Source organism: Sorex araneus, chromosome 4, assembly GCF_027595985.1.
Source record: "Sorex araneus isolate mSorAra2 chromosome 4, mSorAra2.pri, whole genome shotgun sequence".
Taxonomy (NCBI): Eukaryota; Metazoa; Chordata; class Mammalia; order Eulipotyphla; family Soricidae; genus Sorex; species Sorex araneus.
The window spans coordinates 56924755-56938988 of record NC_073305.1 but is presented as its reverse complement, the minus strand read 5'-3'; the positions used below and the strand labels follow the sequence as shown (position 1 = coordinate 56938988).

The 14234-nt window shown below is 40.3% G+C and overlaps 1 protein-coding gene and 1 pseudogene across 7 annotated transcripts in view; one reads left to right on the top strand and one right to left on the bottom strand.

Annotated features, from left to right (window-relative positions):
* FHIT (fragile histidine triad diadenosine triphosphatase) overlaps nucleotides 1–14234 on the top strand; it is a 1667781-nt gene that overhangs the window by 511299 nt on the left and 1142248 nt on the right. The window contains exon 1 of one of the 7 annotated variants that reach the window (XM_055135673.1): nucleotides 12287–12423. The exons of 5 other annotated variants lie outside the window; for them this stretch is intronic. The gene's annotated coding sequence lies outside the window, so the exon portion shown is untranslated. Of the gene's footprint in view, nucleotides 1–12286; nucleotides 12424–14234 lie in introns of those variants that run through there. One more of the 7 variants, XM_055135670.1, reaches the window with a different exon arrangement.
* The window catches only part of LOC129404324 (farnesyl pyrophosphate synthase-like), a 47625-nt pseudogene that overhangs the window by 3474 nt on the left and 29917 nt on the right, over nucleotides 1–14234 (bottom strand).

Genomic DNA, 14234 nt, shown 5'->3' with positions numbered 1-14234 from the left:
TGTGTTGCTTTAAAGAATAAGAGCTGATAATGAGCCCATGGAGCTTTTAATTTATGATATATCTGACAGCACTGTGGTAGATGTAACGCGGGATGCATGTGATTATATCTGCAAACTGAAAATAAACCAGCTGGTATTTGTTCTGAAAACACTCGGAGAATACCCTCCTGTTAATGGCCCATGGCTTGATCCAGCATCTGGTAAACTAATCTATTGTCATTTTTACCAAGAAAGTCAGCACAGATCATTAATGATTCTCGTAACCATTTGCATGCATCTCTTGACTAGAATATGCCAATTACTAGGAGATTATTCCTATTAGGAACATGATTGAATGATAATAACGTGATTGTAACTTATTGGCAGACATTCCTTCATGATGAAAAAAATGAACTGTGCCTTTGAGTTTACCTGGCTCTGTTAAAATAGAAAGGCTGAATGTTTTATGTTTCTAAACTTCATAAACAATCCTTCTTAACAACGGTGTAACTTGATGGAAATTTTATGTATTTCAAATTTGTTTCAGTATGGGAACTTAGTACCTTTTTTTTTTAATTTGGTGGAGGAAGGAATCACAGTTTGCCATTAAAAAGTTTCTTCAAGGACCACTCTGCAGTGACAAAATTTCTATTATGATAAACATCGATATAGAAAGTCTAGCAGAGTTCTTTGTTCTCATAAAAAGACAATATCTGGGTTTTTGAAATAAATTTTCTGCATGTAATTGATGTAGGCAGGTAGACAGGGTAGGCCCCCTCCCAAGGCAATGGCAAAAGCTAACCTTGCCATCACTGTCATCCTGTTGTTTCTTCAATTTACTCGAGCGGGCACCAGTAACATCTGTATTCCTCCTAGCCCTGGGATTTTAGCACCCTCTCCTTATTCGTTTTTCCTAATGATTGGAGGCTGTTTCAGGGTCAGGGGAATGAGACCTATTGTTACTGTTTTTGGCATATCGAATATGCCAAGGGTAGCTTGCAAGTCTCTGCCCGTGCGGATGGGATACTCTAGGTAGCTTGCCAGGATCTCAGAGAGGTGTTTATATATATATTATAACCTTGCAATAAACAGGAAAAACAGAAACTAAGGAACTAAGGCCTGATAAGACCCTCACCTGGAGCCAGCAACAGACCAAGAAAATGAGAAAACGCTCCTGTAGGAACAAAAGGCCAGGAAAGGAATTTCAAAGATGATTATCACCATTCCCATCCTCCACCCCCCCCAACTTTCTTAGCAACCAGCTTTGACCTAAATAGAAGCCCCACATGGGGACAGGTTGGAGAAACTCTATAAAGGTCACCTAGAACAAAGGAAGGGCACACATATGCCGCCCTTGGTCTGCCCTAGCCCATGTGTTGCTTGTGCCCGTGTGGCACCCCGAGCACATGTGGTGGCCAAGCACATGTGGCGCCCCCATCTCCCCTCTTGAGATGTGTACTTTCATGCTTTCGTGTCTGGGATGTGTCTAGGGTCTCTCTCGGCCCTTGGAGAAGCCCACATTCTCTCGAGTGCATTACTCTCACTCTCTCCCCCTCCACATCTTAAAACCCTCCAAATAAAAGCTATTTGCTTCACTGCTTGTCTGTCGCTGTCACTGTCACTGTCATCCCATTGCTCATCGATTGACTAGAGTGGGCACTAGTAACATCTCCATTTTCAAACTTGTTACTGTTTTTTGGCATATCAAATAGGCCAAGGGTAGCTTGCCAGGATCTGTCGTGCAGGTGGGATACTCTCGGTAGCTTGCCGGGCTCTCAGAGAGGGACGGAGGAATTGAACCCAGGTCTGCTCCCTGCAAGGCAAATGCGCTACCCGCTGTGCTATCGCTCCAGCCCCACTGCTTGTCTACTCCTGAAATTCCTTTCTTCGAGCCAAGACAAGAACCCAGTAACCCTGGGTTCCGGGTGACAGATGGATGAGGAGAAAGTGACCGTCTTTTTCCTCCCCACTTCACATAAGTCACCTGTGGGGCCCACCGACATCATAATCATCACCAATAAATGGAGCGGTGCATCCAATACTACTTATCCTGGGGAAAATAGAGTCTGATACTACCATGAGATTGATACATTAATTGTTAATTGTGGCTGTTTTTCACCTAATGCTGATTTTATTGTCATGTGTCCTGACTAATTGAAAATGTGTATCGAGCAAGTAGACTAAAATATTTACGAGAATATTTAGGAGTATGGTGGAAAGAACAACTATAGCTCAATGAAAATTCCTAGTAGGGCATCTAAACGAATAGGACAGGTACAGCAGGTAGGGCTGTTGCCTTGCACACAGCTGACCCCCCAGGACTCCACAGTACCAAGCCCACCAGGTGTGATCCCCGACACTACTAAGTGCAGAGCCAGGAGCAAGCGCTGAGCCCAGTTTGGCCCCCAAACAAAAGTAAACTAACAAACAACAACAACAAAAATAGACTGTCACATTCTTTTTATAGGTAAGTTAACTAAGTAATATATTGGAGTCTTCTTGATGCTCATTTTGAATCCTCACTTTTTACATGAGCCTATGCTGTGGACCTGGAAATCAGCTTGAGACTGTTTGATTCAAAACTTCCTTCCTGGAGCTGGAGAGATAGCACAGCGGGTAGGGCATTTGCCTTGCACACGGCCGACCCGGGTTCAAATCCCAGCATCCTATATGGTCCCCTGAGCACGGCCAGGGGTAATTCCTGAGTGCAGAGCCAGGAGTAACCCCTGTGCATCGCCAGGTGTGATCCAAAAAGCAAAAAACAAACAAACAAGCAAACAACTTCCTTCCTAAACAACATTATTGGGTAGTCTTCTTATCTCCAACTGCTAAATCTTCTGTGATAACTTGGTGAGCAGTCTGGAAGTACAAGCACTGTAGCACTGTAGCACTGTCCTCCTGTTGTTTATCAGTTTGCTCAAGCGGGCACCAATGTCTCCATCGTAAGACTTGTTACTATTTTTGCCATATCAAATATGCCAGAATCTGGAAAAAACCTGAGTGCCCTAGAACAGATGACTGGCTGAAGAAACTCTGGTACATCTATACAATGGAATACTATGCAGCTGTTAGAAAAAATGAGGTCATGAAGTTTGCATATAAGTGGATCAGCATGGAAAGTATCATGCTAAGTGAAATGAGTCAGAGAGAGAGACGGACATAGAAAGATTGCGCTCATCTGTGGAGTATAGAATAATAGAATAGGAGTCTAACACCCAAGAATAGTAGAAATAAGTACCAGGAGGCTGTCTCCATGGCTTGGAGGCTGGTCTCCCATTCTGGGCAACTCAGAAAAGGGAACACCAAGTAAAATGTGGTCGGAGGTCATACGGGGGAAGGGTGAAGAGTGCCGAATGTAGACTAGAGACTGAACACAATGGCCACTCAACACCTTTATTGCAAACCACAACACCTAATCAGAGAGAACAAAAGGGAATACCCTGCCATATTGGCAGTGTGGGGTGGGGAGAGACGGGACTGGGGAGGGTGGGAGGGATGCTGAGTTTACTGGTGGTGGAGAACGGGCACTGGTGAAGGGATGGGTTCTCAAACTTTGTATGGGGGAAACATGAGCACAAAAATGTATGTCTGTAACTGTACCCTCACAATGATTCACTAATAAAAAATAAATAAATAAAAAATAAAAATTAAATTTAAAATGTCAAAAAAAAAATATGCCCGGGCGGGATATTCTCTGTAGCTTGCCGAGCTCTCTGAGAGGGACTGAGGAATCACCCGAGTCAGCTGCATGCAAGGCAGATGCCCTACCCGCTGTGATATTGCTCAGTCCTGGAAGTACAAGAAAGATAATAAATAATAGAGTAACCCTATCTAATCTAATGGGGGGAGCGGTAAGCACTCCCCTCTTCTATGTCATGTCCAAGCAATTCTAAAGCACCTTATATAGATATAGATATGAAATATATAATAAAGATTCTGGCGATATTTAGCCCTAATTTCCACAGTGGTTATCAGTTTGAAAAGATATTCTTTGGTGATGGGTGTGGGAGGGGTGGGAGGCATGCCTGACAAAAGCAGGGGTTGCTCCTAGCTCTATACTCAGGAATTATCCTTGGCAGTGCTTGGAAAACCATATGGTATGTGAGGATCAAACCTGGATAGGCCAGGTGCCAGAAAAATGCTCTACCCTCAGTAATATTGCTCCAGTTCCTAAAAAGATAATCTTATGCTACATTTCAATTTGTGCAAGATGCTATTGGTGCCCCCTCAAGTTTTTTGTTTTTGTTTTTTTTTTTGGGGGGGAGGGGGTTCACACCTGGAGATGCACAGGGTTACTCCTGGCTCTGCACTCAGGAATTACTCCTGACAGTGCTTGGGGGGCCATATGGGATGCTGGGAATTGAACCTGGGTCAATTGTGTGCAAGGCAGGCGTCCTATCCACTGTGCTATGGCTCCAGACACGCTCCCCCTCCCCCTGCAAGTTTATCTTTACTGGATCATCTACCATTGCCCTACTACTTTGATTATTGAATTCAATATTTCACAGGTGAACTCATTTCAAGAGAAGCAGCCTTCAGTGAGGGGCACTATCTTCCCTAGAAAGTGTCTCTGAAATCCGACTAATTTGTCAGGGGCCAGTGATTAACTGAGCCTGTCATGGTGAGATGACTGACATCATCACACTTCAGGGCTCCTTGTGGGATTAGGCCTAGGTTAGACTTTGGCTGACGCCACAGATTCTCTTGGCTTCTTCTTCTGCCTCACTCTGATTGCTCATTTCCTCATAACTTTTTTTTCCTGTGACCACTTTTTGTATCAGTTATTTGCACTAGAATACTCTTTCAGGTTCAGTTTGGTGTGGCCTCATTTAAAGTGACTTCTTTCCTGATTTACTCTCCATTTACTCTACAATTCCTCAAAAGTAAAGCTTCCTGCTTCCAAGCCTTTGTCCTAGATTCTGCTTAGCAGGGTGAGATGTTGGCCTCAGAAGGGAAAGCAGCCTATAACAATTAGTTGTATTAATGTTTTGAGACTTCATTCTATGCCCTCTACTCCCCCCACACACACACTTGATTAAGTTCCCACAGACTCTGCTAAGTACCCTATTGATGGAACTTAGATTTAGAACATGTAGGCACCATAATATTATTCTAAAGTGAATGATTCAGACAATAAAAGTGACGGGTGCAAGATATATTATGGGCGACTGAAGAGGATATCAGAGAGTCAGTGGAGAAACTATACCCGAATTGGAGACATCTGGATAACAGAGAGGGGCTGAAAAGAACTAATCTTGGTGGAGCAGCTTGACTGATGGACCCACATTCACTTGTAAATCATTAGTTTAAATGACCCTGATTTCCCATCTCTGTACCGATAGGGGTTTCCATGCTAAGGCGTGAGATATGTCTAGAATGTGATCTTATTTGTTTATTCTATAAATATCTTTTCAGTAGCTGCCAGTTTCAGATTTTCTAATAGACACTGAAAGTGATCAAATAGAAAACTATTCCTGCTTAGAGAGGCTGCAGGAGAGCAAATAAGAATAAACTGATGAATACCATCATTAGAGAATTTTTCATAAAATTCTGAAGGCTTAGTAACAGAAAATAGCAAAGGTCACACAAGTCAGATTAGGTGAAATGAAAATCATCCCTGAATAGATAAAATTTAAAAAAAAAAAAAGATTTTTAAGGAGAATTCTAGGGAGTGGAATGAAGTCAGCTTGGTAAAGTGATTAAAGCCAGGGGGAAACATAACAGCTAGAAAGATGACATTTGCAAATGTCCTGAGGTCACATAGGAAAAGATACCCCCAGAGGAGTAAGCACTGGCTAAATAAGGGACTATTCAAGTTAGAAACAGAGATGAGCAGGTCTTTAGAAGATATCAAAGCTATTTTGTCCTGAATATAATGAAAAGCAATTGAAGGACCTTTGAAGCTAAAAATGCTGGCTTCCAACTTATGATTCTAAAATAATACAGTGTGGAAAATAAGTTTTGGGGGCAGGCACAAGAATAGAGTGGGAAGCAGGGTACTTGATCACCAACTGCCATAGAATTGTCAATAGGTGTGAGTTAGAATTTACTAGAATGTAATTCATGAGGCTCATAGAGCTCAGGCACGAGTTTAAATGGAGGCCACATACCATCTGTCTAAATATTTAACAGTATTTATAAATCCTCCGAGGGGCCCCGGGGAAGATAGCCAGGCGTGCGGGCAAGAGACTCTGCATCACTCTCTTCTGAGAGTTTGCTTTTAAGTCTCTCTCTGGATGTTGGCCGTTGATGGGATTACACACACCTGGGTTCCTCTACCTGTACCTTCATGCATGAGGCCTGTCTGAACGTGTGGAGAGGGGCCTCCAGCATGTTTGTAGCTAGGTTCCGGTGGTTTTCGGCCGCCGGGAGCTCTGCTTTGGGTGGAGAGGGAAGCTGGAGCCCATCCCTCCGAGGGGCCCCAGGGTAGACAGCCAGGCATGCAGGCAAGAGACTCTCTTTAGCTTACTTCTTCCTCTGGGAGAAACTGGCAATCTTCTGAGAGTTTCCAGCCCATATGGGACAGCTTTGCAAGCTTCCCATGGTGTATTTATATGCAAAATCCAGTAACAAGCTGGATCTCATTTCCCTGATCCTGAAGAGCCCCCCAGTGCAACATCGTTAGGAGGGGAGTCGAGATAGACTTCCAAGATCTCAGGGAAAGGACGAAATGAGATGTTACTGAGCCCGCCCGAGAAATCGCTGATTAACGGGATTTTGTGATTTGTAATTTGTGATTTATAAATTCATCCAACAAACTTTTAAGAAGTGTTCTTCATCCTTGTCATGACAGTATAAATTTTAGTAACAAAATCCAAAAACAGGTATTTTTTTTTTTACTGAAAACTGGCAAAATATCAACTTGATTCAATTGTTATTGCACATATTCTGTTAATTAAAGTGTTTGGATGACTTTTAAGAGATAAGAATAGTGTGCACATATTATTGCATATTTCTTCCAACTTATTTTCTTCACTGTCATTTAAAAAAAATAATGTTGGTATTATAATAAATTTGTTATAATCAAAAATGTTTAAGATACCCTATTTAAGGCACTCATTGAGCCTTTGAATAGGACCCACCAAACTGTCAGAAAGTGCATGGTAAAAGACACTTCTTTTAGGGTGAAGTAGTGGCATGTTGTGTTGTTTGGCTTCAGTTAGCAGTGTAACAAGGGAAAAAATGTTTAATAAATAATGCGTGTCTTTTTGCAATAATAATATAATGCAGGGGTCTGCCATGAAGGCCTCTAGGCAGGTAACATTTATTCATTTACATTTTTTTTTTATTTATTCTGTGCTGCAATGACACAAATGAGCAGTTGTGAAAGCCCAAAATATTTACTGTCTGGTCCTTTAGAAAAAAAAAAATAAAAGTTTGCTATCTCCCAAAAAAATAAAAAACTGTGTGAGGCCTTGAGAGCAAAAGACAAAACAAAACAAAAAGCAAAACAGTATGAAATAAAAGCTAAACTGCATCACATAATATTTTTTTCTATATTTTCCTGTTGTTGTTACTGTTTTTGGCATATTGAATATGCCAAGGGTAGCTTGCCAGGCTCTGCTGTGCAGGCGGGATACTCTCTGTAACTTGCCGGGCTCTTCAAGAAGGACGGAGGAATCGAACCCGGGTCGACCACAAGTTTTACAATGGAGACGTTACTGGTGCCCGCTCGAACAACTCGATGAACAATGGGGATGACAGTGCAGTGCTACATTTTCCTCTTGGGTAAATACTTTTCTTTATAAAAATATCCCTTTATAAGGAAATAGATTGGCCCTTAGGAGAAGATACCAGAGACCCATCCAGATCTGCTCAGTTACCTTTCACCATTTTTGTGAGCACCACCACTCCAAAGTCTGTACTCTTTTGGCCTCCCCTGCATCTGCCACTGTAGGAACACCTGGATCACACACATTAGAAAAGTGAAAATTATTTTTTTATTGTTTGGTGGGCAGCTAGATTTCTTATAAAATATTCAAAAATCCTTATCAAAATTTTAACGGCAAGCTACAAAATATAACTAAGCAATATCAAAATGTTGACTTATTGAAATATCCTGGATTTCATCTTTTTTTCCTTTTTCTCTAAAACGTTTAATGACACCTTATTAGTTATTTTGATGAAATTAAATTACTTCCAGTTGTCTTGAATGTTAGTTTAGGTGCCAATGTCAAGAATTGACGTCAGTGATTATGCATGTCATTTTGTGACCTACATATATTCAAAACTAAGGAAAGCAGACATTATTTAATAGCATTGCCAAAGGCACTGAACCACACTGTGCAACAGCCTTGTGGAGGCTGCTGGAATTTGTGAGACCTCTGGAACTATGAAATAGCTCCAGATTATAAGAGAGAAAATAGATGTGCAGCCCTACTGGGAACTGAGAATTTTTAATGCAAGAATCTGTTGCAGTCATGCTGTCTGCGAGGAAGGATTTGACAAATTAATTTGTCTTTTTCTCATTTAAACTCGTCTGCTGCTCAAATCCCACCCCTCCCCCCTAGCAGTGAGCCTCTGTATTTTCTGTAGTATTGCAAGTACATGCCCCTGCCCCCCATGACATTTGACTTGGTCACCTTCTCTTCAGTGACACGCAGCAAAAGGGGTAGAGAAGCATTTTCCTAGGATGAGAATAGCATTAGACTAAGAAAAGAGGTTACTAGTTGTATTGAACAAAAGATTGGCACCAAGTTCTAAGTAACAGATGCTTTAATGTGTTTTCTCATCATTTTTGGTGAGGATATGTTTGTAATGTGGAGCCTTTCTAAAGTGTGGGTTTCAAGATGTAGCTAACAATAGAGCTATGCAATACAGACTGTGCTAACTTTGTATATGCAAGGAGCTATAAACATAATAGTAAAGTGTCTTATATTGACATCTGTGGAAAATCAAGTAGCTGCAATAATCCAAATGAAATAATTGATGGGTCTGGAGAGATAGTACAGTGAAGAGGATGCTTACCTTATAGCCAATGTGAATTCAATTCCCAGCACTCTATGGTCCCCTAAGCCTTTCCAGGAGCTATTTCTGAGCACAAAGTCAGGAGTAAGTCCTGAGCACCAAGGTTGTGGCCCTCAAACAAATAAAAATCTAAAACAAAAACAAAATGAAATAATAGTTAGACATAAAACAGATACTAAAATTGAGAACCTAAGGATAGAAAACAATTTTATTTTTTTTTTCTTTGGACTTTTGAAAATTTGTTGTTTCCTTCATTTTTGTATCCTATATCTATCTGTAATGAATTTAAATTATGTTCTTTTTTAAAATAGGAGTCATCCCTAGTAGTCCTCAGGGCTAATGGGACAACACCTGCAGGCCCAATTGCAGTGCCTGGCACTTACAGTTCAGACCTGAGAGTTCAGTGCAGTTCAGTATTTTCTGTTTGTTCATTTGTTTTGGAGCCACACTCAATGGTGCTCAGGTTTGCTCTTGGCTCTGTGCTCAGGGATCACTCCTCGTGGGATTTGGGGTATCATATGGGATGTGGAGAGTCAAACCTGGGTCAGCCACATGCAAAACAACTGCCTTACCCACTGTACTATCTCTCCAGTCTCCATCAATGCTCAGGTTTTAGCATGGTGCCAGGGATTGAACTCAGAGTCTTATAAATACTAGATATAGATGCGACTACTTGTGCTATCTCCCCAGTACCGCCAAGATATATTCATAAGTGAAGAAAAGCACATAGAACATTATGAATACTGTAGCTCAATTTTGAAATTTGTAAATTTACTACAATAATGCATGGTATTTATGTAAATTTCTATAAAACAATTCATAGGAAAGTATAAGCAAGGATTACTTGAGAGAGAAGTAGAGAGTGTGAGACTGTAGGCTATTATTTTGTGTATTTTTGTTTACTAGTAGAATTCTCCAACCCTACTTTACCTGCACCTTTATTTAAAAAAAAAATCAATATGAGCAGGCATGCAAGGAGACATGGATCATTGATTGACTTGTTTTAAGAGAACGTGTCAGAGAACCACCCAAATCTCTTCAGGTCCCTTTCACCATTATTAGGAATTCCTCAACTTCTTTGTACTTTCCTTCCTGTGGCTGCCCATGTACCCATCTTTTCTGGGTCCACTTAGCATCATTAGACCTGCTGAGAGCTGGATATGCTTCAGCCAATGACCAAGTGGCAAGGGAATATGAGAGCCCAAGTTCCTTACCCAGTTGGGGGCAGTTTCTGATAGGATTGAACCCCAAGGCCTACCCTTGCATAGTTCCCAGACTTTCTCTGTCCTGCTTGTTACTTGCTCAGGAATTTCTCTGGGAGTTCTTAGTAAATCACTTGTTCATTAAACCTTAACAACTGATTCTTATGCATAAACACCTGTGTTCTCTCTTGAATTTATAATTTTTAAGACTGTCAGACTGTCATCCCATTGCTCATCGATTTGTTCAAGCAGGCACCAGTAATGTCTCTCATTGAGAGACTTATTGTTACTGTTTTTGGCATATCCAATACACACGGGTAGCTTGCCAGGCTCTACCATGCGGGCGGGATACTCTCAGTAGCTTGCTGGGCTCCCTGAGAGGGGCGGAGGAATCAAACTCGGGTCGGCCGCATGAAAGGCAAACGCCCAACCACTGTGCTATTGCTCCAGCCCCCAAATTTAAAAAATTTTATTAATTATTGTGTTTAAGGGCTGCTCCCAGTGGCTCAGAGATTACTTTTTAGCTCTCCACTAGGGATCACTCCTGATGGGGCTGGATGGGGAAGCATATGGGTTCCAGGTATAAAACCTGGATCAATTGTGCAAGGCAAACACCCTGACCCCTGTATTATTTTCCAGCTCCTTTAAAAATAAATTTCATATGCTACATGTATATATTTAGACATACAGCGGTTGGGTGTTCACCTTTCACTTGGAAGACCCAAGTTCGATTCCCCACCCCTCTCGGAGAGCCCAGCAAGCTACCGAGAGTATCGAGCCCGCGCAGCAGAGCCTGGCAAGCTACCCGTGCATATTGGATATGTCAAAAACAGTAACAATAAGTCTCTCAATGAGAGACGTTACTGGTGCCCGCTTGAACAAATCGATGAGCAATGGGATGACAGTGTACATACCTATGTATGTATGTGTAGGCAATATACACACATATATATAAAGAGATATATATTATATAAAATAACATGTAGTAGAATCAGATTGTTTTGAAACAGCAAGGAAATGAGGACTAATTTCTTTCCATTTGAGCTCCTAGTGTCTTATAAATACCTGAATCTTTCATTTAAAAATATCTGGGGGAGCTGAAGATGTTGTACAGCAGGCAAGATACTTGGCTTGCACACAGCTCACCCGAGTTCAATCCCTAGCATCACAGATGCTTCCCCCCATGTACCGTCAGGAATACTTCCTGAGCACAGAGCCAAGACTAACTCCTGATCATTGCCTGATGTGGCCCCCAAAACAAACAAAAATATTTATTTACCCAACTTTAACTTCTCCAATTCTAGCTTCAGTAAAAGAATACATCCCTAAATCACTTTGGCACAACTTTTCATTTTCTTATACGTACTCATAGGCCACTATTCAGTTTCTCATAGCTAATGCATTATGCAAGTTCCTAACAATTTCTGGGCCTCATATTGGTAAAACACAAACCATCAATTGTCAATGAAAAAAAATGTTTTATTAAGGAAAGTCTCGAGGTAGAATTACTAATGACTGCAAAGAACTCTGCCTACTTTAAGTGGATCTTATATTATGATTCCTCAGTAGTGGGCCTCAGTGGGCAAGTGAATTACCAAAAAGCACTTTGCTCATAGATTACGTTGGTGCCTTTGAGTCCAGAGTTCATTGTCAAATAAAGTGTGCCATTTGGGGATAGTATTTTTTGCATTTTTAATCATGTTTGATCTCCCAGTCACTCATTTGCAACAGGTTTGCTGGCCTTTCAGTGTGAATCAGTGAGAGGCTATGTGGCAAATGTTTATGCTCCTCTGGTACTTTATTCTGGTAATTGTTGAAGTATTTATAATCCTCCTGTCTTTATCCTGAATGTGTGCCTGCATTTAGAGCCATAAATTTCTGTGGATTTGAGTGGCTGTCAACAGCATGGTTTTAACTATAACATACTCTGTGTGTGTCTATGTGTGTGTGCGTGTGTGCATGGATCTATATACATGGATATTTATTCTCACACCCACAAACAGAGGAATTTATAGCATAACACACATGCAAGCTTAAAAAAAAATCCTGTTATAAACTGCTGAGTGTTTTCTCTGGGTATTAAAGCGGAAAAAGCCACCGTAAGGTGTTTATTTCTGCAGAAGTAGAGATTTGGGGCAGGAAGCCATTCAGATTGGAGGCTGTCTCTGCTCTCAGGACATCTCTCAAGAGCCCGAGAGACGTCACAAAATCTTTCTGCCCACAGTTCCTGTTTGGAAATGACCCAGCATCTGAAAGATCCGGGAACTGATTCATAGTGAGTACTGATCAGAGACCTCAGTTTTTAGGAGAGATTTGCACATACAGCTGGAGATTACAAAATAGTTCACTATTGCTTAGAATCTGCTCTTTTTCTTTCTCATGTGCTTTTAAATGAGAGCTCTTATTCATGATCTGACAGTGCTAGTGTTCACCCTGCCTTTTTCAAAGAAGACAAAGATTTTAGGAAGCAAGACTTAATGGGATTAAAGTGTGATCATTCCTACTGACCTTAACGTTTTTCAGAACTGGCAATTTGCAGGTAGTTGACAGAAGACCTGAAATCTATTTTTTGCTCATTAATTGGTGCAGCGAGTGGCTCAGACATGTTCTGTTGGTTTTTATTTTGTTATGAGCAAAGTTTTATCTCCCCTATAACATTATACACTTCTTGAAGACTTGAACTATGGCTTGTATTTACTTGTGCCTTCAAAGGATGTTGCATAGTTGAGCAGTGTCGGGTGCATGGTTTACACTTAGTAAATACTGAGGAGTTGGGTTTCTTCCAAGGTGTTCATTTAGGTTTTGGTTGTAATAATGGCCCAGTCGTGGCTTGTAATAATGGTAACTGTGAAATTTTAGTTAAACATTTGCTTATTTGTTCAGTAACTCAGAATATTCACATATGGGATCCTTAGTTAAGAATTTTGCTCTTTTTTTTTTTCAGGGATTGCAAGTGGTTACGTTGTTTATCTTTTTCTAAAGAATCTTTCTTCAGTGTAGAGTATGGAAAAATACTATATATCTCGAATAATAGATGAGTTGCTATGTTTGACTGAGTAGGAACTCAAGGACCTGGCTTGGATGGGCTCCTTGCATTGTCCCCTTTTTTCCCTTTCTCCTTTTCCCTATCATCTCCAAATGAAGAGTCTGTAAACCTTTTCCCAAGACTTATGTGACTCCTCTGAACATAGTTTGCAAATCATTTATTGAAAGGAACTGTCTTTGATTCTATTATTATGTTTTCCCTGTGATTTACAAATTATTTTCTAGAATAATTTTTGTTTTATGGAAAAACTGAAAAGAAATATATTCCTCCTACAGTTTCTGCCATTATCAGCATCTTGCATTGACATGGCACATTTATTATAATTGATAAATCAGCATTAACATGTTTCCTACCAAACTTTATTTTTCATTAAGATGTACTGTTTGTGTTATAGGATTCTATGTGTTGTGCATATGCTTATTATCTGCCACTATAGTATCATACACAATAGTTTGACTATTCTAAAATGCATTCTGCTAAACCTATTTATCTTGGAGTTCAACAGTTTTAATCTTAGGTTTATGTTCATGAGAATAGTGGTGTCAAAATTATGGACATACTATTAGAAGTTTAACTCTATTTCATCACCATAGCTGATAAAAACTCAAAATTTATACCTCCAAAAAGACAAATCAGGACTACAGATTATGATCATGAAACCATTCTGATAACTCAATACACCACTTACAACTGTGGTTTAAAAGAGCTATCATTTATCATTGAACCTACATGTCAAGGTAACTTTCACTAGAATGATGTCATGCTTATTTAAAATATGTTGTGATATATTTCAATCCAAGAACGTAAATATGTGGACAAAGCTTAAGTTTGACTGTTTTCATGTCCAGACTTTAGATCTGCCCTTCTAGATACCAATTTGTGAAGTATGTTTTCCTTACTTTGCGGCCTGTCATTAGAACCTTGTTAATTATGCGCATGGTTTTTTAGAATGACTCTAAAAAATGAATGCAAGATATTAATAAACCAATAAGACAAGCAGTTTTCAAAAATCACATTATGTATACTTAATATCTAACTGA